This window comes from Choloepus didactylus, chromosome 16 (genome assembly GCF_015220235.1).
Source record: "Choloepus didactylus isolate mChoDid1 chromosome 16, mChoDid1.pri, whole genome shotgun sequence".
Classification (NCBI taxonomy): domain Eukaryota; kingdom Metazoa; phylum Chordata; class Mammalia; order Pilosa; family Megalonychidae; genus Choloepus; species Choloepus didactylus.
In genome coordinates this window covers 21,567,168-21,593,338 of record NC_051322.1, presented here as the reverse complement: position 1 = coordinate 21,593,338, position 26,171 = coordinate 21,567,168, and the positions used below count along the sequence as shown (strand labels likewise).

General features: G+C 40.5%; 1 protein-coding gene across 8 annotated transcripts in view; it reads left to right on the top strand.

The window, feature by feature from the left end:
• The window catches only part of ZNF532 (zinc finger protein 532), a 160,501-nt gene that overhangs the window by 22,778 nt on the left and 111,552 nt on the right, over positions 1-26,171 (top strand). Inside the window, exon 3 of one of the 8 annotated variants that reach the window (XM_037805981.1) lies at positions 7,319-7,379. The exons of the other annotated variants lie outside the window; for them this stretch is intronic. The gene's annotated coding sequence lies outside the window, so the exon portion shown is untranslated. The remainder of the gene's footprint in view (positions 1-7,318; positions 7,380-26,171) is intronic. 8 annotated transcript variants of the gene reach the window in all.

The following is a 26,171-nucleotide window of genomic DNA, read 5'->3' as shown; positions in this document are numbered from 1 at the left end:
GAATTACTGTTAAAAAGCTTAATAGGTTAGAAAAGTCAAAGCTCTCCGTTTTAAAGGATCACATAGCTGGATGTACTTCAGGTATTTACACTTATCTCCTTATTTTCTTCGGAGAGCCCAAATGACAGCTGCCAGGGTTGGGGAGAAGGTGGAGGAGGTGAGGATCATCAGGTGGTTAGTAGCAAGTTTGAAACCAGAACCCAGCACTCTGGGTTCCTAGTCCAAGATGCTTACTACCATAATTTTAGTTTTTCCAGGCCTTCTGAAATTTATCATCTGTATCTTGATAGTGTGTAATTAATTAAGCTCATGAGTTTATCAGATTAAGCCTTCACACAGGGAACTCATTGGTAGGTTTGTCCCTAACACTGTTGCTGATTTGATACTGTTAGAATGGGAGAGGGAGTTTGAGGTCTCTCGCTTGAGAACCGATTATGCCTCATATTCCAGTTAAATCTGGGCAGTAAAGCCACAGAGATTTTCATTTGCCTTTGCATATCCCTAGATGATATAAATCTGTTTTCCAGGAAAGCAGGAATTTGGGAACAGAAACAATATTAGTTATTGTGTTGTATTTGTTGAAATGTAAATATATTTACATTTAAGCGGTAGGTATGGTATAATTAATTCTTTTATACTGATGCTTCTTTGGGTTTTATGGTCAGGAGTTTATGTTTCTTGGTGAGGACAGAGAGACACTGGTAATTATGTGTACTGTGGAGACAAGTTTGGTTGAGTGGTTAAAATCTTGGGAGACAGCATCAAGTGGGTTTGAGTCCCAGTTCTGCACTTAATAGCTTAATAGCTGCGGGACCTTGAGCATAGTACTTCAATTCTAAGCAGTACTATTCTTGAAGGTTTTCATGAGGATTAAATGCATATAGTGTTTAGCAGAGTCCTGGCACATGGTATGTTCTCCCTCCAGTGGTATCTATTTTTCTGTGTTCCTTAGGCCTACCATCCCCCGCCCCACTCCCCAATTTTAGAAAAGTGGCCTTGCCCTGACATTCTCGTTTCTGTCTTGGAGAGTATTGTTTCTCTTGTCCTACCTTGAGCTTCATGTGCAAGTGGATTTTGTTGTTGTTTTGTTTTCTAACAGCTTTATTGAGACGTAATGCCCATAACACAGAATCCACCAATTTAAAGTGCTCAGTTCAGTGGCTTTTAGTATAGTCACGGATTGTACATCCATCACCACAGTCAATTTTAGAACATTTTTCATTACTCCAAAAAGAAACCCCACACCCTGTAGCTGCAGCCCCCATCCCCATTTCCTCCAGCTCTAGGCATCCACTAATTTGCAGGCTGATGTTTTTGACCAAGAGAACACTCAGAATTGGTGTCTTCTGCCCTCTCTGTAGGGCTTCACTTACAGGTCTGCTACATCTGGTTAAAAGTGAGGAAAGCGTTGGCAAGAGGGTTGTGCATTTGTTCCTTTTTGGCTGTAGTTGAAGAATCTTGTACTTCAATTGTCTTTGCTCCAAGGAAGATTATGCTCTATCAGTGATTACCTATGGTCTAGTTTGTTTATCTATTGGTGTAATTTATGTTGACCAAAAATCTTAAAAAAAACACACAAATCTTGATTGTGAAAATATAAAAAATAAGCAGTGCAAATCTATTGGATTAATTGCCAGGTCTGCAGAATCCTCTTTTCTGTCCCTTTTCCCTTGCACTTTTCTCCCCATATCTGCTTGGCAGTGGCCAAGCTATTCATATCCTGCTCACTGGGATTCCGGGGTTGGAGTGGGGGTGAATAAAAGATTGTGTGGAGAAGGGATTCACGAATATCTATTTTACGTCTAGAACTGTTCTGTCCAGTATGGTAGCCACTAACCACATGTGACTCTTCAGCACTTGAAATGTGTCCTAATTGAGATGTGCTCCAAGAATAAAATACATACAAGGTTTTGAAGACTTAGTACCAAAAAAAAAGAATGTAAAATCAATAACTTTTTATATTGATTATGTGTTAAAATGACAACATTTTGAATATTTGTTAAATTTTACTTCATCCTTTTATTGGGTTTTTAAAAATATGACTATAAGAAAATTTAAACTTACATATGTGGCTTTGTGGCTTTCATTGTATTTCTGTTGGACATTGCTGGTCTGGAATGTTGGTTGGACATTAGATAAATTTAGCAATTAAACTTTTCTTTCCCTGCAGTATTCATTTTTATTGGGATTATTGAGTTAGATGAAAGAGATAATGTAATAGCTATGTCAGGGACTCCTTGTTAGAGAAACTAGCCCTCCCCTAGTTTGGACTGTCTTTCTCTTCCAGGTGTTCCTAATTCATCTCCCCCAATTTATAGGGTCTGGGCAGCCTGTTCCAGGGTCTGGTCTGCTGCAGAATAGAAAGGGAACCAGAATTTATTGTGAATGTACTAGGTGCTAAATGCCTTACACTTACCTAATTAACATCTCCACTGAAAGGTTAAGGAACTTTCCTAAGATTGTACCACTAGTAATGGTTATCCCTAGATTTGAACCAGGGTCTGGCTGGCTCTGAAGTTCTTCCCGATTCCATTGCCTCGCCTTTCCTATACAAAAGCTCTTACTTGCTACTTGTGTCCTGTACCTGTTGTCCGGAGTCCACGTGGAGTTTTGGGTGTCCTTGTTGTTTAGACAGCACTTTTCATTCTCTAATGTGCATACAAATCACCTGGGGATGTTGTTAAAATGCAGATAATAATTTGGTGGGATGAGGTGGGCCCAAGATTCTGCATTTCTAACAAGCTTCCAGGAAGCTGTACTCTGCTGGTCTGTGAACTCCACCTTGAGTAGTAAGGACTGCAACTGTTTCCTTTGTTTCCACGCCTGCTGCCTCCTTTGCTTCTAGAGCTATCCACTTCTCCAAACCTTTCTTGACTTCCTCAGGGACTTACCTGGCTTTGCATGTGATACCAATGAGTTCCAATGGAGCCAGAACTGTTTCCTTGTTCGTAGATGCCCAATTCTGTCACAGACACTGATTTCCAGACACTTGGATCTGACCGGATCCTCAGTTTATCTTTGCTCTTACATTCTTGCATTACTCTAGCTTTGATATCTTGACCCCTTCTGCCCCATGACACTTGCCATCTGATTAGATAGAAGACAATTTTAGTACTGAGATTAAATGCAGGAGATGTGTGGCAGGGGTCCCTGTTATAAGTCATTGTCCTGAAGACTGTCATGCCTTAGCTTAGCACATAAGATTGAGTGTGCTGTGCTTGGCTCAGAGATTCAGGATCCACTGAGATGAGGCCTCAGCTGCTCGCTGCTACTAATTCTGCCTCCACGCCTGATATGTGCCTTTTCCTTAGAATGGGAGTTGGAGTGAGCCACTTCACAGAGCAGGGCTAAAAAATTGTTAATCACCACCACCTGCTTCTTAAGCACTTAATGAAGACAACCACTCTTCAGTCCTTAGATCCAGATGTTTGGGGAAGGTTAGTTACTCTGGGGCCTGGAACAAACAAGAATTTGAGTTTCAGGAAGGAGTTTGGTGTATTATGTGTTGGAACCGTAAGAGACCATGGAAAACTTTAATTGGTGTGTTTGTTACTTTGGGAAGTTACATCCATTAAATTAGCTATGGTGATTACATGAGATAGTTTATCACACAGTCCCTCTGCTAGAAAGCCCCCCCATTTCACAGAAATTCTGGTTGAGTTTTAGATCTTATTGGACATTTGGACACTGAGAGTCTGTGATCTTTGGATCCAGATCTGGGTATGATTGATTAATTGCTGGCTGCATCCATCAGCTCCCTCTTCTGTGCAGGATCCCACCCGTGGGCTGGTGGGAGTGTCTGCTCTGGGCCTGTGAGTGTGGCTGCTGTCGTGTCACAGATTGCTGGAAGCGGAGTGGGGTTTGAGGAGTAAGGGCAGGGCTGTGTGTTCAGGACTGGCAAGGCCATGGGACCAGCCATGGAGTAAGGGGTTGGAACAGGGAACTTAGTCTGAGTTGGAGGTGAGTTCAGAAGGTAGCTGGAGGCTGAAGCTGAAGCTGAAGCTGAACCTGGAGTGTGCCAGGAGTCAGGGTAAGCTGTGAGTCCAAGACGATGTAAGAAGGCGAAACAAAGACACGTGGGTCAAAAGTTCAATGAAATAGGCAAGAACCAAGAGATCATGAGGAGGAGGCAGAGCAAATAGGCTTGTAAATGTACAAGGGAGTAGATGTCAGGTGATCTGGTTGGGCTGTGGTGCCCAGAAGAGAGACCCTCTTAATGTTTGTGGGATGAGTGAATGAGAACAGTTAGGAGATACCATATCCGGGATCACTGGACAACTGAATCGGGAACCAGTCTTACCTGGCAGCCTTCTTGTGGACTGGTGACTGGGGACACCTGGCTAAGGGAAGGAGTGTGGCTCAGGAAAAGCAGTAAGTCCTTTTAGGCAAGATTCAGATGGGGAGGTGTTCAAAGGCTACATTGTTTGGTGTTTGTGGGATTTAGGACACATGACCAAGGTATAGCTGTCCTAGCTAACATGGTAAGAAAGGGGGCTAGTTATAAGGCCACAGGGCTAGTCCGCTTCAGGAGGAAGCAAACCAGGAACTCTGGCGATACCTTACACTGAGCTGAGTCTACGTTCTTTTCCGCCCACGTGCGCTCGATTATCTCTTTGTGCTTCTCTGTTGGTAGAACTGAGTTTCTGCTTTCCTATGCATGTGACCAAATGTGGCAGTTCATGTCCTCAGTTTAAATTACTGGTAGATATCACCTGTATTCCTTAGTTCCACTTCCATTTCTCAAGACCAGGATTCTAATTGGTCCTGGCGTTGACTGCTGTGGCTTGGAGGGCAGGGTTACTGCAGAGGTTCTCAGTGGAGGTGGCCAATGGGCACTTCAAAGGGGCCCCCTACAGTGGGAATCATAAAGGCAAGAGGGAAACAATTTTAGCAATCTCTAGTATCTAGTCTAGGCATTCCTCATTTTAAAATGCAGTGCCTTCTAGAGAATGTCACTGAATGCACAAAATCTAGTGGCTGCCTTTGTTCATTGGCAGAACCATTAAGTGAATGAGTGAAAGTGATGAGAAATGAACTGCATGTGTTTATTAGGTAAGTTTAACAAGCTGGAGGCAAGAGGCAGGCAAAGAAAGTGGGGGCTGCCTTTTTACAGAGTGTGCTCTTGTTCATATATAAAAATGACATTGTTGACCAACTGTCGTTTTTTTCGGTGGTGAGGATGGATTTTCCTTTGCTCATCCCATCTTTCATCTGTCCTCCTTATAGCCTAGAGTGCAGAGTTGAATGTCTGTACTGTTTTGGGGGTGCCATCTGTAGCTTTGCTTTAATTCATTACTGTCAGAAAGCAGCTTTACCCATAAGTCAATTAAATCAGTGCCCTTGATTTTTTTTTTAAGCAGTTTTATTGAGATATATTCACATACCATACAGTCCTTTCAAAGTGTATAATCAGTGGCTTCATCATCACAGTCAGTTTTAGAACATTTTCATTACTCCAAAAAGAAAACCCCATATCCCTCAGCAGTCACCGCTCAATCCCTCTATCCTTCCCCAGTCCTGTATAACCACTAGTCTATTTCTGTCTCTATAGATTTATTTATATTTACATTTTATATAAATGGAATCATACAATATGTAGTACTTTGTGTCTGGTTTCTTCATTTAGCATAATATTAAAATATATATATATATATATATATTTTTTTTTTTAATTAGAGAAGTTGTCAGTTTACAGAAAAGGTGTCCTTAATTTTTAACGTTGTTTTCTGACATGCTCACTTAGATTCTAAGAGCACAGGTGGGAAGAAAGATACCAAAAGGGATTGGATCTAATAGTGTTCCTGAAAAAGATAAGTTTTGAGTGAAATTGTGAAAAAGGGAGAGGGATGGAGTTTCACAATAAGGGAAAGATGATCCAGGGAGGGAAATGATGGGAAAGCTTAATCTTTGGCAGAGGAAGGAAAACATATGTAGAGGACACAGAGCATAGTTGTCTGGCTAGGACAGAGATTTTGAGCCAGAAAATGGTGAAAAATAAGAGTAGTAAGGAAAATTAGCTCAAAGGTGACTGGACCACTTGGGGAAAAATGCAACAAAGGAAACTGTCTATTTGGAGACACTTTTGATTTCTAAGTAGTTAGGCCTCACTGCGACTCTGAAAAGTCTGGTAGTATCATCCCATTTTATACCTGAGGAGCTTAAAATGCTCAAAATGGTTAAAAAATATGCCAAGGCTAAATTGCCAGTGAGGGTTGAAGCTGGATTCATACCCACTTTTTTTTTTTTTTTTAAAGAGAAGTTGTAGGTTTACAGAAAAATCTTGCAGAAAATAAGGAAATCTCAAATATCCTGCACCCCCATTACTTAGACCTTGTATTAAGGTGGTGCGTTTGTTAACAGTTGATAAAAGAATATTATTGTGGTTTTACTATTAACTGTATCCATGGTATACATTAGGGTTCACGTGTTATACAGTCATGTGGTTTTTTGTTTTTTTTTAAGTACATGTACTCTTGAATGTAGAAATTGATTTTTTCTTGATTTTTCTGTTTCTTCAAAATCACAAAAACAGTATATTTACCTTTCAGTGTTTGCTCCACAAATGCATAGCAAGTGCTGGTTGTTTGAGTAACGCATTGGATTGAGACCTGTAAGTAGGAAATTTGGTTGAGAGGCTGGAATAATTAATTGTTGAAGCCTTATGCTGAGGATCTCTCCTGGGTACATATATGTGTATTGAGGCCTCTCATGTTCGTGTGTGTGTGATGACTCGTAGGTATGGGTCTGTTGGGCAAAATGCAAGTCTGGTTTATCTGGCCAGTGGTAATACCAAACAGTAGTTTAACTCTTGACATAGTAATTAGGCTTTAATTTTTATTTTAGACAGCTCATCGAATTTTTAAAAATTTCTGTTGGCTCTAATCTTGAACGATAGGATAATACTAACTTCAGTTGGAGTTCAAACGTGGCTATAACATCTTTGGTTACACAGGCTTTAATTTCCAGTCACTGAATCTGTTTCCATATCTGTTGTGCTTCTTACGAGACCTTGTAGGCTATCTTTCCGGAAGGGGACTAATGTTAAAGATTCTCATTGGTATATCCCATCAGTTCCTGTTGTTGTTAGGAATTCTGATGACATCTGTCTTGCCATCCCCCATTTGGGAGCATCAGATTTCTTCTAGGGATTTCTCCAAGCTAGAATCCTGTCATTGACCTTGCTTTGATGTTAACAATGACTCACACATAGTAAGCACTTACTGTGTCCAGATACTGTGGTACGCCCTTACCTATATTCTTTTGTTTAATCCTCACAGTACTTCTATGAGCTAGATTTTATCATCTCCATTTTACACAGGAGGAAATGGCAGCTTAAAGAAGTAACTTGCTTAAAGAAGAATCTTCAGTAACTATTCAAGGTAAGAGCCAGGACTCACCCCGTTTTGTCTTACTCTAAAAGCCCATGTTCCTAACCACAGCAATGTGCTGCGGTGTAGGTGTCACTTCTACAGCTAATAGGTGGCAGGCTCAAATATCCTTGAGGTTCAAAGCCACTGCTTCTTGGTCAACCAATATGTCTTGCATCATGCAGATCGGGGAGGTACCTCTTGCTTGCTTCATGACCCTGATGCTGCTATGGAAGTACATAAAGAGAATGTGATACCTTGCTCCTTTTTCTAATTATTCTTTTTCATATTTATGTGTACTGCTTGTCTCTGTGCATTTTACAATGCAAATAGCCTCCTTTTAGCAATACATAGAACCAGGAAAACAAGGTTTTGTGAGAGTCTGATTTTGTGAGAATCTGTTAAACCTCAAAATGGAGCCCCTTTAGAAATCATTTAATATTGCGCTTCCTCCATGTTTGTAGATTAGTGTTCACTTGTTTTTTCCCTCAGCTGGCTTGGGTTGATGCAGAGGTACCCCAGGAGAGACACTACCAAAAGCTACTGAGAAAATCTTGGCAATCATACTGTTAAGAAGAATGGACAGGAAGCAGCTCCCTCACACTCCAGGGTGCATTTCTACTTCCTAATACTGATTCCCAAAGAGAATAATCCTTTAGACCCTGTTCATTGTTCATAAGTAAGTCCCAAAGGTGTCTTACCCCAAACACTTCAGTATCGAATAAGTGTGAGAAATACTTGGAACCCTGTTTTGAAGATTGACATGGGGAGTTGGGGTTCACATCAGCACTCAAAAGTTCGGAGGAGCCTTGAGGAAAAAAAGCTGGGTGTATGTGTGTTTAACCTGGCATTTCTCAAATTCTCTGTTTTTGGTGGAAAGTTTAAACAACATGGGAGGGTTCCTGGGTAAACATTGTTCCAAACTGTTGGTCGTCTTTGAAATGAATGAAAAATGAGAGAGTGCCTTGGAGGGAATACTGGGAGAAAATGGCTTCACCCATTCTCCTTTTAGTCTAGCATAGTGGCTGACCAACTGATGGAATTAGTTCTCTTTCTGTTTTCTACCCACCCCAGGAAGAGAACTTGTAAATTAGTTTATTTTTAAAGCCATTAGCCAGTAAGCATGCTGGGAATAATAACTTTGGAGGAGGTTCTCAGTCATATTTTATTGATGAAGGTAGTATATTTCGTAATTTGGTGTCTCATGAAACTTGTTTAATGATTAATCAGTGGCATCATTTTGGAATACAAGAACAGACATCATAACTACGCTGGGAACCTGCCACACTCTTCAGTGAGTGGGAGAGGAAAGGGGCAGCAGTGAGCTGGAGGAGGGATGTGCCATCATTCCATACTAGGAGAAAGTTCTGGTGTGGATGACTGAGGGAAGCAGGTTTAGGATGGTTTTAGTGGGATTCATTGGTGTTGGGAGGAGGACAAGAACGATAAGTGGAAAAATGTTTGTGTTCACTCAGACCAGGCCTCCCCAAATGACATTTGGGGTTGGATGGTTCTTTGTTGTGGGAAGTGTCCTGTGTGTTGTAAGATGTTTAGCAGCATCCCTGAGCTCTGCCCACTAGGTACAGGTAGCATACTCCCTGCCCCATAGTTGTGAGAACCAAAAATGTCCCTAGACCTTGCCAGAGATCTCCCAGGGCAGGGGAAATGTCAGATTCACCCCCCAGTGGAGAACCACTGACTTACAACTTTGTGGCAAGAACAGTACTTCAAAAGGTTGGGTAGTGAAGATACCAAAAGATTCCAGAAGATTCCAAAAGATTCCTGTTGAGGGCAAGAAGGAAGGAGGCATGTGAGCTGTAGAAACCTCATAGAAGTATATTCTTAGCTATTAGTTTTCTTTTTCATGTTTTCTAATGCTGGGAGTCTCAAAAATGTTTGCAGATATTTTTTGTTTAGTATTTAAAATAAGAAAAAAACTTGCTGGTAAAATGAACGAGAAGAAACACCAAATAGAGCTGCTGTCGTATGATTAGAGCTTTTCAAGGGCAAAGGCTTCTGTGCAGGATTTAGGACTTCGATGTAGAAATTTAGAAGGATTATTCAGGTGATAAAGGAAAATTACTTTGAACTCTCCTTTATATACCCTAAACATCACTCATAATTTAGAAACTCTATACTTTGCTTCAAGCTAGAATTTTAGAGATGTTGCTAAAAAGCATAGTTTATGTAAAACATGAAAAGAATGCTTCTAAAGCCTTTATGTTTTACCCCCTAAACCAGGAATCCTTTGTGATTAGTACTTACAGGGATAAATAAGTGATTTCTTAGTTTTGAAATATTGGAATGCACCAAATGTGCTTCATTAAAAAAAAATAGGCAGTTTATATCCAACTAAGAAAGACATTTAGAAATTTCTTGCTTTCTCGTCATGAAACTATTTGAATCACAGACTTACAGTGGAAGCTGAAATGAATTTTCCTGAAGTTTATTAATGGTAATGGGTTTAGCCTAGACCCTTTCAGTATGTCTACAGATTCAATGATGAGTTAGCAAACTGCCAGCACAAGGGTCTTTTAGTAAAAAGAACATAATATCCGATAGGTAATAGAGCTAGTACAAAAGTGCCTTTGCTAGAGTTGTCCAGATTGATGTGTTTGTCCCTAAATTTATAGGAAATTTAAATTTAAACTTCCCTTTATATAGGTAAGAACATTTGAAAATGCATACCCACTTATGTTGGGTGGACTTTGAAAAAAAATATTTTTTTTTAGTTTTATAAGAATGCATGTTGAAGTATTCAGAGCCAAAGTTCAAAGTACCACTTCAGTTTCCCCCCATCCTCCATCCCGCTGCCCTTTCCAAAAACAAGTGTCACAATGTTTGGTGTACATCTTCTTAAGCCTTTCTATGAATTTTACAAATCTATAAAATTTACATATATATATGTATAAACATGTAAAATATGATATGCTTGCTATTTTTCTTTTAATTTAATGTAGCATATATATTATTTTATGACTTAATTTTTTTCATTTAAGGTACATCTTGATTATTCTATGTCTACATATAGCTCTACCTTACTACCTTACTTTTAAATGATTGCATAGTACTCCACAAAAAAGGATGCACCCTGTTTGGTTTTTGATGGGCATTTAGTTCGTTTCCAGTGTTTTGCTGCATTACAAGTAATTCTGCATCAAACGTTTTTGTACATATGTTCCTCTCTTTGGAAGATTTCATTTCATTGGTTTAAAACATGGCCCTATATGCCCTAAGATGTTGTCCATAATATTACAAAGTGGCTCTTTCCCCATTTTTCCTTTGGGATAGCTAAGGGAAAGAACAGGTTGTTTTCTTCCTGGGTTTTAAGTATTTATTGGTTGAGGGTATGCTTTTGGAGAGAGAGAATCCCAGGGTAATCTTCTTTGTTGAAAATTTTCTTTCACTGGCTTGTCAATTCAGTGGGTGCCTGGACAAGCCCTGCCCTGAGCATCTCTTTACTTGTCATAAGCTATGGATCTGCAGAAATAGTCAGCTGGGTTGTCCAGGTGAGTGACCTCCTCTCATAGGCATTCATGGGGATGAACTTAAGGACAGCCCTGGGGGGCAGTCTCCCTGGCAGCACAGCTGAGATAGCTGGCTTAGGCAGCTCCTTCCACCACGCAGTTGTGCAGCGGGCAGCGCAGGCGTGGGCAGCACCCAGCCGTCCACACCCCCCTGCCTTGGTTTTGGTATTTAGTAAACCTTCAGCTTCTGTGTTTGAGTTTTTCTAGCAGAGCCATCAATTTGAAATGCTAAACTGAGGGCTGTCTTGCCCTTTAAATTTGCATTCTGTTTTCTAAAGAAAAACATGGAAAGGTATTTTTGGAAGCTTTGTATATTCAGTAAGTAGGTATTCCATCATTCAAAAACTTGAGTGCTAAAGGCAAGTCAGCACAGTTCTATTTTTGACTCTTGACTCCAACAAGAAACATTCATCAATCAGTTTGACTTGAATTGCTTAATTTGGGTATTATTTGATGCAGATTTAGCCACAGGGTGTTAACAGCACCCTGCATCTCTTGTGCTTTGGCTTGGTGAGGTTTTCTGGTAGCTGAAGAAGGTGATGAAGAAAATCCTCTAGTTTGATGCATCAATTTGAGAGACCCTGTCATTTTCCACCTGGGCTTCAACAACAAGAAGTAATCCCCACAAAACAAAACAGAACCCCCTAAGCTTAACACTCAAAGGAGTGTCTTATGATGCAGGACCAGCCAGTATTGCTGGTTGTGGTTGAAGCGTCCTCTTCCAAATCCTAGTGCCTTTCGGAATGTTGGAAACCACGCCGAGGCCCAGGTTGCTGTGGTCAGTCTCACTTCCTGAGGAAGCCCACTGGGGGGTCTTGCTTTTTGAGAGCTGATTTATCCATCCAGTTCCACCCTGGCAGAGAGGGGTAGAAATACTTTGTAAATTTATTTTCCTTTTAGTAGAGACTTTGAAATTAAAGAAACTCTTTAAATACAGTCTTTTTGTTAGGTCAGTGCTTTACTTTCATAAATCTTCACTACTATACTATTCTGATTTTCCTTCTGTGGACTCCCTATACTCTGGTAAGTCAAAATTTAAAGAGCAAAATGTTACGTCTTTCTGTGAAGGATTTCCCAGGATACTGGTCTGACATAACTTATGAAAACTTAATATACTTTAAAGGAATTTACTCACTTAAATAATAAAACACAGTCTTCATGAGATGTTGACTTTTATATAAGCAGACTCAGGATACAACTCCTAGACAGTTAATTAAGACGGGAAAGTGTGGAAAATCGAGCATTTTGGAACTTAGGTGATTTTGGCAAACCATAAATCCAAATGAAATATTAAACCCATTAACTCCCTGTGAAAGCAGAGAATCACTTAGGTACTCTGTCATGGATCAACATCATGCATCTTCTAATTCTGTAAATATAAAATTGAAGATTTTCATTTTGTTTTCTTTTTAAAAACAAAAATTTATGATTCAGACTTTTTCTCCTTTCTCCCTCCATCTTCAGCATAATATGGATCAGATTTTCTCTCTTCTTGAGTTTCCTTTCTTCCTTTCCAACATTTTAGATATGTGTCTTTAATAGTTAACACATAACTCTGAAGTTAGCTCTGCAAAGGTGAGTAAACTCCTGGGCTCCCTGTTATCTGCCAGCTGCAGCAAATGAAGAGGGTGGCCTGCCCAGGGTCTGTCTTGAACCCTTCAGGTTCTTGAGCAATGGATAGCTGAATCAGTTGTGTAACAGATTTCCATGTACTTTTACTTTTTTTTTTTTTTAATAAAATACAGTTATTAAGAAAAAAGCACTCAAATTAACTTCTCCATTCTACTTAAAAGAACAGTTTTTCAGAAGTGGAGCAGGTGCTTAAGAAATAGAAACTCTTAAGTAAAATTAAGTACACTTGTCATTACTTAACTGTTACAGCCTGGGCTTATCTAAAGATTTGCTTTCCTTCTACCCAGAGCGCACTACTGTGTCTTTGGTTTGGGTTTGTTCCTTGCTCTTTTTCACTAGGGAGGGAGGTTATTACCTCCTTAAGGGCTTCCAGTTAATTTCTTTGACTTTGATATCTGCTTTCTAAAATCCCCGGGGTTAGTACATGGTTCTGAATTGCCCTGTTAAAGACATTGTCTTTTTTTCCTCTCCTCTCTCCTTTTTTGAGAATTTAAAAATGTAATGAAAAGTACATGATTTATATTATCAGAAGTCACCTATGTGCTCGCGGGCCATTGTTTTAACTGTTAATATTTCTTTGGATGCGTGTTCTATGCCCTCCCTCTCCTCTCTGCCCCACCCTCTTCCCTCCTCTTCCTCCTCCCCTCTTCCTCTTCCAGGAAATTCCTCTTCCTGGGACCTCTCACCTCTCCCTCCTAGTAGGTAAATAGCGCCTCTCCTTCCTTTTTAAAGGGACAGTGGCCCTTGTATTTAAGAACATTTTAAAAGTCACTGGATAAAATGGACCATGCTTTATGAATGGGGTTAAAAAGTTTTCTTATACTTGGCTTTGGTCTATGTTTTTGCATGTTTTAAGGAGTTGGACTTAACGATAGGAATTTATAACAGGTTTGCCTAGAGGTAACTTAGAAATTGGGCTAGCTACTTTATTCTTGTCTTTCTGACCAATTTCCCCCACACACACCCCTTCTTTGTTTTTGTTGACCGTGCTACTTTCATATTCATCTCAATAAGATACTAAGTTCTAGCCTAACCAAATTAGCCTTCTCTCCTTAAGTTTGATGAACTTCTGGGTTCACATTTTCCTTGAGCTAGGGGAAGTAACTTACTGTTTGGATAAGATTTCCTTCAGGCTAAGATTCCTCAGAAAAGTGAAAGTAAACGTAGTAAAATATCATGCACTATTTATGCACAGGGAAGCCTAGTTTATTATGAAGTAAAGAATATATAGTCTCTTGACAGACGGAATGACAAGTTTTCTTTGAGAAATAATAAGCATAAAGGTCACGATTTAAGCGCACAAATAAATACTTTTAATGTCTGTTTCCCTCCTATTATTTTATCACGAGTTAAAAATGTAACTTTAGAATTTTAAAGCAAGTGGGTGAAATGCAACACTGTATGTTTGTCTTAAGGGTTATGTTTTGAAGTGCTCATGTTTTTGTGAGAATTCATGAAGAAAGGTCTCTTGTGGTTCCTTGCTTTGGCTTGAAACTCTTTTTGGAAAATATCACATTCTAAATTTAAAAGGTGCCCTTCTATATTATTGAATATAAAAAAGCTTATGTTAAAACTATATGTGGGTATATATGTTTATGCTAATATATGCATTAAAATTCTGTATCTTAGAGCTTATCAGAGTTTTTCTCTGAGGAGTGGACCTCATGGAGCCTTTCACTTTCTGTTGCTCATACTTGAGGTTTTTGAGTAGTGGTGAAAAGTACATACTTCTCTTATAATAAAAATATTTCACATACTTGAATAAATGACAGGCTGTTGGCTAGATAAAGATGGTCTCAAAATTTCTACTTGGGCATTCATGGTTGAGTGATTCTCATCACATGGCAGTGTTCACATAGACATTTTGAATCTAAGTGGGGGTGTGGAAGGGACCAAGGAGGGGACATACCATTTCTGCAGCAGAACTCTTGCAAAAGATTTCAAGCTCCTGCTGCTGGTGATCAGATGACGGAGCTCCTGACATACCAACCTGTCGTTTCCACAGTGCACTGTACGTGGAACGACTTACAGGAGTGCTTGTCAGTTACCTGAGCACAGGTTGGTTATTCCAGATGATCACATCATCAATTTTTGATTTGTACTTCAAAGGAAAAAAAAATAATTCCAAGTTTCTATGAACTGCTTTAGACATCAATGGGCATTTTCCTATTATGGAGTCAGTTAACAGTTTGCTTTTAGAAATGAGGTAATTGGGAAGCTGCATAAAATTTTGGACCCAGGTGCTTATTACTTTGTACATAATACCTGTGAAATGGTTGGCTTTGGTGTTTTGTTTGTCTTTAAGGAGTTTGGCTTCTGCGCTCATGTGTAGACCAGAGACAGCCGTGTCTGCCCTGGGGTAGGATGGCCACATGTGTTGACTTAACTGTGGGTCAGCAGGGTGGTTCCAGGATATCTTCATCTTCAGGAAAGCCCTGAAGATGTTCGCCAGGTTCATAGTTGCTTTTCTATTGTCCTGTGTTTACTGCTTTTAGTAGTGAGATGTAAGAGCCACTCTCCTCTGGTGCCAGACTCAGGTTGCTTTGGGAAGGAAGACAGTTCTGCACTCCATCTGTCTCACCAGTACTTTTGGAGCAGATTGCTGTTGTCTTCCTATTCTTATGGTCCATCATTTGTCTTAAAATTCTTCAGAGCACTTCTGCAAAGAAGCTTAAATATGTGATTTTCATTCTGTTATTGAAAATAGAAAGCCTTTCCTCTTTCTAGGAAGAGTTTAAATGGTAAAATAAGTGAAAATAATATTCTTACTAATCCAACAAACCATGGCTTATTCTGAATATTAATTTGCTAGGCTTTGTGAGTATTGACTTCTTTATTCTTCCCTGAGGAAATAATCATTCACCTTTTCTGCAGTTTTAAGCCTCCTTTTACCTCCATTATTTCCATTAGACTTGAACTCATCCTCGGTTTTCAGAGACTCTTTGGGATTTTATGAACAGGTATTTTGGCAGTTTTATCTGGGTTAGAATTGTACCCTACCTGGGATATTTAAAACAATTTTTTTTTCTTCCCCCATTTTTCTACTCACCCATCCATAAACTAGACAAAGGGGAGTGTGGGCCACATGGCTTTCCCAATCACATTGTTACCCCTCATAAGATACATTTTTATACAATCGTCTTCAAGATTCATGTGTTCTGGGTTGTAGTTTGTTAGTTTCATACATTTACTGCTAGCTATTCTAATTCATTAGAACCTAAAAAGGGTTGTCTGTATTGTGTGTAAGAGTGCCCACCAGAGTGCCCTCTCAGCCCCTTTTGGAATCTCTCTGCCACTGAAGCTTATTTCATTTCCTTTCACATCCATCTCCCTTTTGGTCAAGAAGATGTTCTCCATCCCACGGTGCCAGGTCTTGATTTCTCCCTGGGAGTCATATTCCACGTTTCCAGGGAGATTCCCTCCCCTGGGTGTCAGGTACCTGGGATATTTTAGAGATTAATGTACATTAAGAGTTGAGGGGCTCTTTATGACACAGAGCCATTGGACAGAGGTTCTAACTGGACTTTGCTGTGTGAATTGTCCTTAAAGTTTGGCCCAAGTTGACTTGCCTGAGTTGGATTATCTAAAACAGTGACAGTCATAGACAGTACTGGTGGCACTCCACAGAGAAGTCGGGATCGCTTTCTAGATTCCCTGCATTACTCCTTTGTGGGTGAGGTCTGCTTGTGTGCTACAGAGGACTAGACGCATTTCGTAAGACGCTATTGCCCAAAAGGCATGGAACCCTCTGAGGTCCTCTTAGGGGCTAAAAGAGGTTAAAGGTCAAATAAATTTTGTCAACATTTTAGACTTCAACCTTTCTTGAGATTGAGAATGCACATTAATATATTAAAGGTCTCAAGAGGGTTGGAGATAAGAATTTGGGGAGATCTTGTTGTAAAGAAACCAGTTGAAAATGTTTAACCATTTGACCCTAGAACCTTCCTTCATAATTTCTATAAACTACACAGTTTGGGAAACTGATGTAGATTGTGCTGTGTTGCAGCTGGCTCTCATCGCCAACCAGCCCACTGTGGTATCTCTTCTCAACTTCACCAGTGATCACGGCATACTAGTAGCTTGAGATGTATAATGTGGGAATATTTAAATCACAGAAATGACCAGATGCTAAAAATCAAGGCACTCACCTCTCCACAGTCCCGTTGTTAAAGGTTACTAGCCTACCATTGATATTTGTCTCAATCCATTTCCTAAAGGTGTCACATGGGTGCCAGACATTAGAATACATTTCTAACATCTTCAGCTTATTTTTCCATTTAGTGCTCTCTGCTCAATGCAGCAGGTTTTATCGGCGGGTCTGCTGGGACCCAGCCTTGCCTCCCCAGATGGGTATCTGGTTTGGGAAGGTAGAGAAAGAGGGTTGCAGCACACACCCGGAACATTTTTCTTCAAATTGCATCTCAGTTTTTTTTGCTTTGTTAAGAAACAAAACAAAACCCTAAAGTACATAATGTATATCCACTGGACGGAAGTGTTTTCAGGAGGCTTGGAACAGGAGAAAGATAGTCTAGGCTGAGGAACAGAGCATGTGAAGATAAGCCCGCAGGAAAACAAGTTGAAGACAAGATCCCAGCCCCATGTGACCTTACATTTTAAAGCAGGGAGCCTGGTTACCTAGTGATATAAAAGGCTGCACAGAGGGCTTCTTCAGAGAGCCTGGGTTTTATTCTGGGTGTCAAGTCTTAACTTGTAAGCCCCTCCCTCCCCACCCCTCCGATTTAAACAGATAACAAAAAAAATTCTCTAGGTTGAAATTTCCCTTTGATGGTCAGAGGGGAATTGTTATTAATGTTTCATTACTTTGCACTCTTAGTTTTAATAAGTTAGACAGAACCAACAGTTCAGTTCCTCTCCCCTTTATTTTTAACTCACTGAGTAAGGATTTTCTAAATCCATTGAGGTTGATGGTGGGGGGTGGCTAAAAATAAATTAAAAATCCTTTCTGAGTATTTGTGAAATCTAATTTTGCAATCTAAAATTTCTATTTCTGGGACTCTGATATTTTCAGTTACATAATGTTTTCTGACAAATAATAGAATATGCTGTATTTCACTGTAAACAATTTCGAGACCACATAAATGCAGTAACACCCTAAGGCTTACAATTAGTGAAACTTACTGTGACAGATTTGCGTTTGCTCTAGGAAAAAAACCACGAGTAAGTTTTATGCATTTTTGGAGAAGTGAGACTTGAAGAGCAGAGTGATTTAAGTTGTTCACATTGAGGAAGGAGATACGAAGTTGAGGTTGTTACTTAACTCTTTTTAACAAATTTACTTTTTTGCCCAAGTGATAAATGTTACATGGATTAAAGAGCAGTACTTAGCAGTCCTGATCCTCCTTGGCAGTTAATTGCAGCCTTTTCATCTAAATAATATGCTTACATTGCTAAATTTTGACCTCTTCATTTTAGATAGTACCTCCTTCCTATCTGTTGTGATAGAGAAGGGTTTAGTTCTGGTTAGAAGAGCACATTGGTTAAGAGCCTGTGCTTTGGAGGCAGGATGTCTGATCTATCTTCTACCACTTACTAGCCATATGTCCTTGAGCCTCATCTATGCCTAATACACGAAATAGGAATAATAATAACAACAGTGGCCTCCCAGGCCTGCCCTTAATGTTTGCAGGGCCTGGGGCAAGAGTACAAATGGAGACCGTATTGCTAAATATTTAAAAGGTAATTAAATATTTAAAAGGTATATTTAAATGTTTTACAAGGTATGTACCATATGCCTAAATATTTTAAAGGTTTAAATCGGGCTGTCTCTATGCCCTGGCCCCTGTTCCCCCCCAGGGCTTTGCAGCCTTTTCCCCTCAGTTTGAAGGATGACCTCTCATCCACAACAAGGATCTGCTCGGTGCTGGGGTTGGGAGCCGGACAGGGACCCAGGACTCTTGGGCTGTGGCTGGACCTGCTGACCACAGTGAAGTCTGAGCTGGCCAAGGTTCCCAGGGAGCCTAGGGGGCAGATCCTCCTCCCACATGCCTCGCTTTTCTGACTCGGGCTTTCCTGGCAGTTCTGAGCACTTCCCCCAAACCGACACCTTCCAAGCAGAGGGGAGAGAGGGAGCTCAGTTAAGGTGGGGTGGCGGGCACGTACACACACCACCCCCTCCCTCACTGCTCCCCACCCTCATTCCCATTTGCTTAGCCAGTTACCCAGAATTAAAAAAAAAAGGAAAACAAAGGTTTCTAATGAAACTGTAAAGAAAAACAGAACTTTAGGTTTTACTTCTTTGGATAAAGGGGTCATCTGAATTACACGTCCGGTGCTGAGCGTCCTCTTGTGTGGGGGCCTGGGCCATACTGAGTACCCCATTGGTGGTTGTAGGTATTCCTGATTTAACACGGGAAAAACTCTTAAAGCAGCACCTAGGTCCCCGTGAGCTCTGCGTAGTTGTTTGTTAACGTTGCTTCTTAGACTGTTGGTGTTCTAATTTCACTGTGGCATGGGCTTTTTTCATTCAGTGTACTGGGTCATCAGAGTTGTCAGATTTACAAAGCAAATAAAAAATACAGGATGCTCTGTTAAATTAGAATTTCAGATAAGCAATGTGACATAATAAAAAATTACTCGTTTATCTGAAATTCAAGTTTAACTGGGTGTCCTGTATTTTATCTGGCAAACCTGTGAGGGCCTTTTGGACTAAATATTATTTGATAATATCCTCTCTGTTTTCTGGTTCTCTCTTTCTGGAACATTCTTATTAGTCAGATGTTGGGCCAACTAGATTGAACTGTTAATTTTCTTCCCTTTTCTCTCTGATTATCTGGATCTCTTTTCCTGTTCTGTTGTCTGGGAGATATCCTGATTTCCTTGACTTTGTTTTTTTCACCTGTTTATCTTTTATTTCAGCTGTAAATATTTATAATTTCTGAAAGTTCCCTCTTGTTCTTTGAGTGTTCCTTCTTCGTAAATGCCTGTTCTTTTTCTGCAAGGATACTTATTGTATGTATATTTTTTTCTTCTTTCACTTCTTGAGGCATCTCTGTCCCGTCCTACCCCTCACGTCCCTTTTTTTGTTAGTTGATTTTGAACAACTTCTGCTGGTGGCTTTTCCAAACGTCCGGTGATCTTATTTATGGACGAGGCTCTGAGGAGCTGATTGGAGACTGCCTGCAGAGGTGGGGCCTGTCCTGCGTCCCTGTGGTGGTTCCCACAGCTGGTCTCTTCACCATCGGACCCCCCAAGTCAGTATCTGGAATCTCTTCACTGGAGCTTTTGTTTTATGGAAAACTCTTCCATGCTTCTGCCTGGGGAATATATTTGGCTGTGGGCATGAGGGGTGGGGGTAATGGAAGCCTGAGCCAAGAAGCTCTACTCTTGTTTTCCGTCCCACAGCCAACCTTGGGGCCTGTGGATCCGGAGCCTCCGTGCTACATAAGCAGAGGAGTTTCGTCTTTCCCGTCCCTGGCTGTCCCAGGGAGCAGAGGCCCAGGGGACTGCACAGGGTTCCGTCCATCCATTCCCTGTTTTCAGTCCCACCCCCACAGGCTCCTTCCATTCTTGGTGTCTCCTTTGCTGGCTCCAAGGCCTGAGCTTTTCTGGGTTCTTTGGGACTGAAAGTTCTCCATCCCGGTGGCACTCGCACGGAACACCTTAGGATGTGACTTCCTTGACCCTGCCAACTCAGCTGCCATGCCTCGTTGTCTTCTCCTTCAGCACTTTATTGGTATCCTGCATCAGCTTTGACGCCTCCATTCCGACCATCCTTATACTTGTTGGTGTATGCTGGTTTTGTTTGTTTTGTAACAACTTTAAGATATAATTCCTATATCATACAATTTATCCATGTAAAGTGTACAATTCAATGGTTTTTAGTATATTCACATGGTTGTGCAACTATCACAATAATTTAAAAATTATTGGAACAGTTGTAGGTTATAGAAACATCAGGCTGGAAGTACGAAGTTCCCATATACCCACATCTCACACACACAATTTTCTCTTTTATTAACATTTTGCATTAGTGTGGTACTTCTGTTATAATTCATGAAATATAATTATGGTATTAACTTTAGTGCATTGTTTACATTGTGTTGTAGAGTTGCATGGGTTTGTATATATGTGTGGTGGTAAATTATATACAACCTAAAATTTCTCCCCTTTCCCCCTTTTTGAATATACAGTTCAGTGGTGTTAATTACACTCACACAGTTGTGCCTCCATCACCATCATCCATTTTCTGTCAACCCAAACAGAAATTCTATACCAGTTAAATAGTAACACTCCATTCCCCTCCCTCAATTGGCCCCTGGTAACCTATATTCTAGTTTCTGACTTTGTAAGTATGTTTATTTTGCTTATTTCATAATTGAAATCATGTAGTCCTTATTCATTCAAGATGATGTCCTCAAGGCTCATCCATGTTGTTGCATGTAGCAGATCTTTTTACAGCTGAAGAATATTCCATTATATGTATTTACCACCTTTTTTTTTATCCATTTGCCTGTTGACAGACATTTGGGTTGCTTCTACCTTTTGGCCATTGTTCAGTTTGCTAAAGCTGCCTAAATGCAAGATACAAGAAATGGATTGGCTTTTATAAAGGGTGTTTATTAGGTTACATATTTACAGGTCATAAAAGTGTCCAAATTAAGGCATCAATAGGTAGATAACTTCTGTGAGGAAAAGGCTGATAGCGTCCAGAACATGTTAGCTGGGAAGGCACATGGCTAGTGTCTGCTGGTCCTTTGCCCCGGTTTGCATTGCTTTCAGCTTCTGATTCCAGTGGCTTTCTCCTTAAGCATCTGTGGGTTCTTAGCTTCTCCAGCACAAACTCTGGGCTTCATCTCTTAACTTAGCATCTTCAGACATCTTTCTGTTGTCATCTCCAAGCATCTATGTCTGTGATGGCTCTGAGCTCTTTCTCCCTGAGCTCTCCTAAGGACTCCTGTAAACTAATTAAGACCCATCTTGAATGGGCTAGGTCTCAACTCCATGGAAATAATCTGATCAAAAGGTCCCACCCTCAATTGGGTGGGTCGCATCTCCATGGAAAAAACCTAATCAAAAGGTCTGACCCGCAATAGATCTGCCTCCACAAGATTGGATTAAATGAGCATGGCTCTTGGGGGGTACATAATAGATTCAAACCAGCACAGCAGTTGTGAATAATGGCTCTTTGAACATCAGTGTGCAAATCTGTTCAAGTTCCTGCTTTCAGTTCTTTTGGGTATATACCTAAAAGTGGGATTGCCAGGTCACATGGTAATTTTATACTTAACTTTCTGAGGACTGTTTTCTGCAGTGGCTTTACCATGTTAGATTCCAATCACCAATGTATGGGTGATCCTGTTTCTCCACATCCTCTCCAGCACTTGTTGTTTTCTGGTTTTTTAAATAACATTCATTCTTGTGGTTGTGAGATGGTATATCATTGCAGTTTTGATTTGCATTTCCTGGATGGTTAATGACTTTGAGCACCTTTCATATACTTGCTGGCTGTTTGTATATCTTCTTAGGAGAAATGTGTATTCAGGTCTTTTTTCCATTTTTTAATTGGGTTGCATGTCTGTTATTGAATTGCAGATTCTGGATATTAAACCCTTATCAGATACATGTTTTCAAATATTTTCTCCCATTCTATAAGTTGTCTTTTTTACTTACTTGAGTAAAATCCTTTGATTCACAAAAGTTTTTAATTTTAATGCAATTGTATTTATCTATTTTTTCTTTTGTTGCTCATGCTTTTGGTGTAAAGTCTAAGAAACCACTTCCTGTTACAATGTCCTGAAGATGTTTCCTTACATTTTCTTTTAAGAGTTTTATAGTTGTAGGTCTTATATTTGGGTCTTTGATCCACTTTGAGTTCATCTTCGTTTATGGTGTGAGATAGGGGTCTGCTTTCAATCTTTTGCATGTGACTATCCAGTTCTCTCAGCACCATTTGTTGAAGAGACTGTTCTTTCTTCACTGAGTGCACTTGGCAGGTTTGTCAAAGGTCAGTTGGCCAAAGGTGTGACAGTTTATTTCTGAGCTCTCAACTTGATTCCTTTGGTCTATATGTCTGTCCTTGTGCCATTACCATGCTATTTTGATTACTGTAGCTTTGTAATAAGTTTTAAAATCAGGAAGTATGGGTCCTCCAACTTCTGTTCTTCTTTTTCAAGATGGCTTTGGTTGGGTCACTTACCCTATCATATGAATTTGATGATTGGTTTTTCCATTTCTGCACAGAAGTCTGTTGCAATTTTGATTGGCATTGCATTGAATCTCTATATTGGTTTGGGTAGAATTGATATGTTGACAATATTTAGTCTTCCAATTCATGAGCATGGAATAGTCTTCTTTTTAGGTGTTCTTTAATTTCTTTCAGTGAAGTTTGTAATTTTCCATGTACAAGTCCTTTACATCCTTGGTTAAATTTATTCCTAGATATTTGATTTTTTAGTTGGTATTGTAAATGGATTGTTTTTTCCTTGATTTCTCTTTGGATTGTTCATTACTAATGGTGCCAGTTCAATGTATTATTTCCCCCAAAATGCCATTATATTTGATGCAATGTTCTGTGGGCAGATATATTAGTGTTGATTAGATTTTGGAATCCTTTGGGTGTTTCCATGACGATGTGATTCAATCAACTGTGGACAAGATGTTTGGTTGAATAATTTCCATGGAGGTGTTGCCCCGCCAATTCAGGGTGGGTCTGAATTAAATTACTGGATCACCACTTAAGCTCAGAATGCACTGGAACTGAGAGAGGAGCTTCAGCTTACAGAGACATTTTGGAGACGGCCTTTGAAAGAAGACTTTTGTTCCGGAGAAGCTAAGAGAGGACAAATGCCCCAAGAGCAACTAAGAGTGACATTTTTGAGGCGCTGAAGCCTGGAGAGGAACGTCCTGGGAAAAAGCGATTTTGAAACCAGAACTTGGAGCAGACACTGGCTACATGCCTTCCCAGCTAACAGAGGTTTTCCGGATGCCATTGGCCATCTGCCAGTGAAGGTACCTGATTGTTGACACTTTATGGCCTTAAGACTAACTGTGTAACCAAATAAACCCCCTTTTATAAAAGCCAATCCATTTCTGGTGTTTTGCATTCCGGCAGCATTAGCAAACTAGAACAGATTTTGGTACCAGGAGTGGGGTGCTGGTGCTGCTGTGTTTGCAAATACCAAACATGTTGGAACGGCTTTTTAAATGGATAAGGGGAAGGTTCTGGAAGAATTGTGAGAAGCCTGAAAGTTGCAGGAGTGGAGTCGCAGTTGTTATAATCGTAAGGACTGTTCGGAATGGCTATTTAACTCCTCTCCTTGGAGCTGCTGCTGGGGACCCTTGCCCCCCATCTCTTCTGGACCTGCAGGGTTGGCCCTATACCCTGGCCTCTGCTTTCATGACCTGCCAGTTTAGTGGCTGGCCTGCTGGAGGACTGGCCGGTGGCTTCTCTCCTGTTTCCACCTCTAAGAAAGGAAGAAAGGGCAGCCCTTTAACTTGTGGGGAGATACCTCTACTGTCTGATGAGAACATCTTGATCCTTGTTTACTTTGTCTTTCTCTGAGCTCAGTGTCTCCATTCCTGTTCTTTTTATCACCCTAGCTTCCCTTCGAGTGTTTGTTTTTAGCCATGGGTAGTGCTCCTCTGGATTGGGGCTCACAGCTGGCATCACCCCAGGGGTCTATAACAGGTGCTTTCATCCAGCCTCGCGTGGTGGCTGCACCTCCTGGCACTCAGCCCACCCAAGGGCTGCGTCTGAGCCCTGGCACCATGCAGCTGGGTCATTTGGTGCGCTCAGGGAGAGGAGTGTTGGGGGGCCAGGGTTGGGCTGGGAGTGGCCAAGGTCTCAGCCTGTCCTTGATTATTGCATGACTGGGAAGACAGAACTTCTGTTTTGAAATCAAGAGAAAGGGTCACAGGAGAAAGACTGAGATATTTTGCTTTGAGGGTTGATGAAATTGCTGCTTTTTAAGAGAAAACTGCACATTTTTTTCCACTTGTAAACTCCTGGTGACCTTCCTAACGACTGAGACTGAGAGAGTGGGACTGGAGGCACACCCTCAAAGGAAAAGGCCATACTTTTAGAAATGAAATGAAAGGTAATAAGGAACCAGCGTCTTCATTCTGAACCCAAGAAGCCCCCTACTTCTCTTCAAACTGTTCTTACCTCAAAACTTTTTCACTCTCTTTTCTCAAAAATGTTTATTCAGTTTTCTTTTTCTGTTTTATTCTGTTACTAGGACCAAGAGAGGAAGAATAGAGCATTTTTATGCTTCTGTGCTTGGCGCTTTCTTTGTGTTACATCTTTTCACTTACGCAGCAGCAGGATTGGTGTGGCTCTTATTTTTAGTTCCATCTTGTAGATGAGGAAATTGAGTCTGTTCCTTCCCAAGAACTTGAAGAATATTCTGCTAGTGGAGATTTGTGTGTCTGTATGTGAGCAGGCTACGGGGAGAACATTCTGGTCAAGGAATAGCGTGAAGAAAGAAGGAGAGGTGTATCTGCAAAAAATGCAGGACTGCTAGCAGAACAGTGGTTGGGGTCAGATTATATAGGGTCTTTGGTGTCAGACCCAAGAAGTATGATGTCATTTGGAAGCTAACAGGACCATTCAAGGGTTTTCAGCAGGAGAAATGACATGACTAAAATGAAGTTTTAGAAAGATTAATCTGGAAGCTCTGAATTAGAGAATGGAGAAATGGAAAATAGGCTATTGTACTTATCTGGGTGTGTTTTAGTTTCCTAGGCTGCTTAAGCAAGTATCATGAAATGGATTGGCTTAAACAATGAGAATTTATTAGCTTACAGTTTTGAGGCTAAAGGGAAGTCGAAATCAAGACATCATAATAATGATGCTTTCTCCCCAAAGAGAATTCTGGGGCTGCTGCCATTGATCCTTGGCTCCTCCATCACATAGCAAGGCACATGATGGCAGCTCCTGGCCTCTCCCCTCTCTTCTGGGTTCTGTTGATGCAGCTTGCTTCCTGCAGCTCTCTCTCTCTCTCCTCTGTATGAATTTCATTACACTTATCTATGACTCCGGTAATAGGATTAAGACCCATCCTGATTGAGGTGGGTCACACATCAACTGAAGCATCCTCATCAAAAGTTTCTACTCACAATGGGCTCACACCCACAGGAATGGATTAGGTTTAAGTATGTGTTTTTCTGGGTTACCTACAACTTCAAACCACCACAGGATATAAGATGAATTGGTCCAAAACTTAGAGGAGTCACAGAGGGACTATATAGAGGATGGTGTAAAGTGAAATAGATTGCCAAGGAAATGGATAGGATTTGGGGAGAGAGAAGAATTAAAGGTGAATGTCTGAGTTTGAGAGAAAGAATGTAGAAAGAGACAAGTCAGATGTTGAGGAATAGACGATGAACTCAGTTTCAGGTATTTGAAAAGATCGTGGGATATCTGATTATAAATGTCCCCCAGGCACTTTAACTACACACCTCAAGAAAAAACAAAAATTAGATTAGAGCCTCTTTCAAGAGAAGTGACTTGTATGATATGTGGGTGTTTAGTGAATATATAGAAAAGTCAGAGGTTCAAAGGCTAACCTTAGAGAATATGCATTTAGAAATTGCCCTTTAGAGGTTTTTAAGAAGTTTTCAATCTCCATTTGGCGACAGAGCTACTGTTTATTTTTTATTCCCCTGCAGGTCTTCACTTAGTAAT